We start from the raw sequence: 5089 nt of genomic DNA, 5'->3' as shown, positions 1-5089 counted from the left end.
CATGCGGAGTGGAAAATGTAAAGAGGAGGAGAAAACATTGCTTCAATTGCAGCGTAGAGATATGATGTGTGAGAGATGGGAACTGGTGCATGAAACGAACGCATCATGCAATACATCTTTGTTCCACATAATGACACGTGTGTTGACAGTTACCTAGAAAATGTAGTACCAAAGAACATATATGCTTATCGCAAATGGAAAGCATTGCATCGCACATCACAGCATCCTTGACTTGAGCCACTACAAAGCACAGAAGGAAGTTAACAACAGGATATGCCCACACTTTGAAGACATCATAATTAAAATTGGTACTAGACGGAAATAATTATAGACCAACAGAGGGTATAACACTCAAAGCAAATGTTGAGGTAACTCTATTACACTGGGAACTTGTACTTGAAGAATGATGTGCACTGGCTTTTACAAAAAAACACACACACACACACACGCTCTGAAAGTGCAGTACTAATGCAACTCTAGTGAACAACTTGACAAATCACTTCATGCAATACAATTTTGCAGTATGAGTAAACAAAAGCATTGGAGCGCATAATCACTTGCACGTAACACACATACTCCAATGCATACCTCCTTAAGCACTGCCTTCAACATTCATTAAAACATCCAATAAGTTTGGTGTCCTGCTTGTCCTTGTACTGGTGTTACCTATGTTCTTTCCGTCGAAGTGGCTGAGTAGCAGATTTCACGGAGGCATGGGAAAAACTAGCTCCGGCCTCAGTACTTCTGACCCAGCACTTGACGCCGTCAAACGAGAGGCACGCGTCACATAGCTTCTCGGCCTTGTCGGTCAGAGCTTACACACGAGCACCGCCAGGCAAATGTTGCATGCCCTTGTGAGTTTGAAGGTGGCGCGTAAGCTCTCCCCTCCATGCGGAATTCCAGGGACAGAGGTAGCACTGGTAAGGTCTCTCGCCGGTGTGGATGCGCATGTGCGTGGCCAAGTTGCTTTTACGATTGAAGGCCTTGCTGCAGTATTCGCATTTAAATGGACGTGCGCCTGTATGTATTATTTGGTGTCTCCGCAAGGTAAATTTTTTCTTTGCAGTATAGTCACACGCAGGACACTTGAACACTCGCTTTTTTGTGGGACATTCCTGAGGAACTGGCTGGCTGGGGCGATGACTTAAGGCAACCAAGTCTGCACAGTGAAAAGTGGCAAGTTTTGAGCAAACGACAGAATTGTTATAGAAAGGCAAAATACAGAGGCTAGCTAGTACAACTACACCGCACTAGGCTTAAAAGGTAGTGAAAAGTGAGAAAAGATAGAATTATGAAATGGTCAATGAGATAAATGCATATCTATTTATTTATTTTCTTTTGCTTGTTGATTGTGATTTACGTTTACTCTACGACTTGAGTTATCGATAGTTGTAAGTTTTATTGTTGGCATTTTTTAATGATATTCTCACTCCTGCTTGGGCTCAAGTAGGGCCTGCAGTATTTGTAAATAAATAAATAAATAAATAAAAAATACAAATGCTTTAAAAAATGCAAATATTGTAACCTGTGTTGACCTCTACAAGTAAGAAAGACCAGAGGGAATCCACCAAAGCTTTCTTAAATAAAATGCTTTAAGAAATGTGTCGAAAGTCTTCAAAACTGAGGCAAAGCCGACATTTGTTCGATACCTTCACAATTACTTCTGCTGTAGCCGCATGCTAAGACATCATTTGGGACAGTGATTAGAAATGTAATTACGTACCTCTTAATCGAAGTTTTTCATGCAAACAACTGATCACAGCTTTGAGATATAGACGTGCCATTGAATTCGGTTCAATTTCATTGTCACAATTATTACTTGACACCACTTTTTCTATATCTGAAAGCTGGGATAGCTTATTTGCATGAAAAACTTCAATTCTCCCATTTGACCTAACTGTCAAACTCAACTAAATATAAAGTTGAATAATATAACATTTTTAATTACTGCTCGAAATGATGTTGTTATCCATCTTAATATGCCTGCCACTACAAAAAAAATGCAATTCAGAAGGCAGTGAGCCGCATTGTCGCATTTCCCTGAATTTTGCGGATATTGGGCACATTTCTTGTAACACCCGGCGTATGGCTGCACAACCGTACCATAATCATTCCTGTTGGCAGAGTCGATTCTGAAGTAATCAGCACGATTAGAATTGCACCTTCGCACGCTATTGTTAGGACAGCCACACACGATCTTCCCCAATCGTCTCATTCACGCCAGCTTTCTCAACGTCCACTCATGCAGAGCTCACGCAAGCAAATGAGAGATGGCAAAATAGATAGGTTGCAAAAACTGCGAGACAACTTGAAGAATGAAAGTTTATTCACTATGACAGTGCCTGCCCTCCTCGCTAGAATTGTTACGTGCACTGTGGCGAGGACGGGAGGCACAGCCATTGTGCATTAATGCACAGTGAGAGGTCCAACCATGGCCAAACACGAGGGACACTGCATTGCAAGTAACTGTTGTAGTGAGGAAGGAAGGCGCGACCATTGTGCAGGGGTGTTTGTTGTGCAGGGAAGCTGCCTTGGTAAATTTTGCAAAGTCATCTACACCCCCTATGCATTCAGCTATATGTAGGGATGAGGCACTCATGTGCTGCAACTAAGTACCCGTTCTGCAATATTCAGAGAAGTCAAATACACAATGAAAAATTACTTGATGTTAACTAACAAAAATTACAGATGATCAGGAAGCTAAAATATTCCTTGTGAATTATTGCCAGGCTGCAAATGCACCAAAAAAATACCCTTTTCTTTCTCTCTGGTTCTAGAACGAAAAAAAAAAAAAAAAACTATAACGCGGCTTTTGATGCAAAGCTTTTTTCTAATACAGGCACTAATGTGACTTCTTTAAAGGGAAACAGAGGAATCAAGCAAATTTCAATATACGCATTCATGCAACAGCGACTGAAAAATCTTAGCAATTTGCAGTTAATAGGTGCATTGATTCACTCACAACAGAGTACAAAAAGAGACAACCTCAACTCTACTATTTCGTCCCATACCACAGCACTGGGTCTTAAAGCTACTGGTTTTCCATTCAGCGTTTCTCACGATGCCCAATGAATTATGCCTTACAAACGCATTTAGGCCTCTGGCATTAGAGGAAATGAAATGATTGCAGTTGGCATCTATTAAAGTTTTATTCAATCACTCAAAGAGCTAGACAAAACTGGTAATCCACAGTAATCGTAATGATATACCAAAAAAACAATGGCTATGTGAAGAAAAAGATGTGCCTGCAGCATCGCCAACGCCTGGCTCTCTCGGCTCGTGCTTCGGTTCGTTGCTGTGCCGATCGCTGGACGGTTCTTCACGCTGTCTCATCGCTGTCTTTAACGGCTAATAAACCTCCTCACATTAGGTGGAGGCGCTGTTAATCCCCGTTGCTACATCCTGGAGCTGCGAAGCCGCACACTACCGCCTGTCATGACTGACAACGCCACTACATCGACGCCTTCGCCCCAGTTCAACAATAAGTGGGATAAAGCCGAGAGAGCTGGGCGTTGGCGATGCTGCTTGCTGCAGGCACATCTTCTTCTTCACAGCTACAATACTGCAAGCTAGCTTAGGCTGCAATACGTAGAACTTCGCAAGGATTGCAAAACTTTGCTTACTTTTTCATCTTAATACAAAGCCAGATGAGCGACACAGAATATAGCAACTGGTAAACAAAAATTAACCTCGTGTTAAGTTACTCGCATATAAATCAGTTACAAGACCAAAGCTAGAATATGCATTTGCCATCTGGAGCCTGCATCAAGCATATCTAATCACTGCATTGGAAGCCGTTCAAAAGAGGGCCACTCGATTCATCCATTCTTCGTATTCATATGACATCAGCACTTCACCCTTGAAAGCTGAATCCGGTTTATCACTTCTTTTTTATCGTCATCGCATTACTAGCCTTACCCTTTATCCTAAGTTCTTTTATTCTTCTCTCAATCAAGCGCCCTATATCACAGTCGCATCACGCATTTCCCACCACATCAAACATCCACTTCAAGTTGCCTGCCCGCCACTGCATACCACAGCATTTTCTGCTTCACTGTTACTCAGAGCAGCTTCAGACTGGAACGGCCTGCCTTGTGACGTCATCAACATTGCCTCATCATCTACTCTTCAAGAACGCATCGCTGATCATCTGCAATGTTAATTGAATCATGGCTGTTAAACTTTTGAATAGTAATCTAGCCTTGATGTAACAATCCCTGAATGGAGGGCCCTTAAGGAAATTAAATTGAACTGAACTGAACACATGATCAAATATGTCTTTTTATAACGAATATAACAGCTGTTTTGACGGTCACCAATAGCTTTGGTAGGCCCCAAAAATGGGGAGAAGCCTGTCACCATGCATGAAAACATCCTGGAATCCACTCAGCCGAGCAAAAGAAAGTCAATAACAGCACCCGTCTACTCGCTAAGAGCATCATAATAAGCAATCCCGCTGCAACAAGTCTGAATGAAATCGCAGAACTACAGAGGGTTTCTGTCTTGAAATAAACGTAAAGGCTAGATCATCTCACCGAAGACATATCGGTGAAAAACAATAGGCATTTGCTTTTGAAGAGGAAAAAAAAAAACAAAGTGACTTATTCTCAAACCACAACATCAACAAACCATGCAGTACTTAAAAAATTGGTTGATGCATTAAAACTTTGCAGCATGCACAATCACACAGATATAAGCCCATAATTACTTGCTTGTGCCACGTGATCATTCCAATGCCCACCTACAGGAGCAAGTCTTTAACTTTTATTATGACATCCACAATGTTTTCTGCACTGCTTACACCTGTCGTGGGGTCATGCATGCCATTGAAGCAACGCAGTTGCAGATGCCACTGGGCATCTGCAACCGCGTTGCACTGGGCGTCAATAAAGTAGCCCCTACCTTATCACTTCTGAAACGCTTTGCTGGGCGCGTTGGTCAAGTCTAGAATAGATTTGAGTGCAAGTGGACAACACACGAGAAGAGAGGTCGTGCAGTCGTGTTCTCTTGTGTGTTGCGCTCGAGTCTATTCCTTGTCACTTCTAGTACCACACTCGGACACACAGAACGAGACTGATACACCACGTGC

The 5089-nt window shown here is 42.2% G+C and overlaps 1 long non-coding RNA gene across 3 annotated transcripts in view; it reads right to left on the bottom strand.

The window, feature by feature from the left end:
• Positions 1-880: 880 nt before the first annotated feature.
• LOC142771877 (uncharacterized) overlaps positions 881-5089 on the bottom strand; it is a 29713-nt gene continuing 25504 nt past the window's right edge. For all 3 annotated transcript variants that reach the window (XR_012886197.1, XR_012886195.1, XR_012886196.1), the window contains exon 3: positions 881-1159. This is a non-coding gene — a long non-coding RNA (uncharacterized LOC142771877). The remainder of the gene's footprint in view (positions 1160-5089) is intronic.

The sequence above is a fragment of the Rhipicephalus microplus genome, chromosome 9 (genome assembly GCF_043290135.1).
Source record: "Rhipicephalus microplus isolate Deutch F79 chromosome 9, USDA_Rmic, whole genome shotgun sequence".
NCBI lineage: Eukaryota > Metazoa > Arthropoda > Arachnida > Ixodida > Ixodidae > Rhipicephalus > Rhipicephalus microplus.
This window is presented reverse-complemented; position numbering and strand designations above follow the sequence as displayed.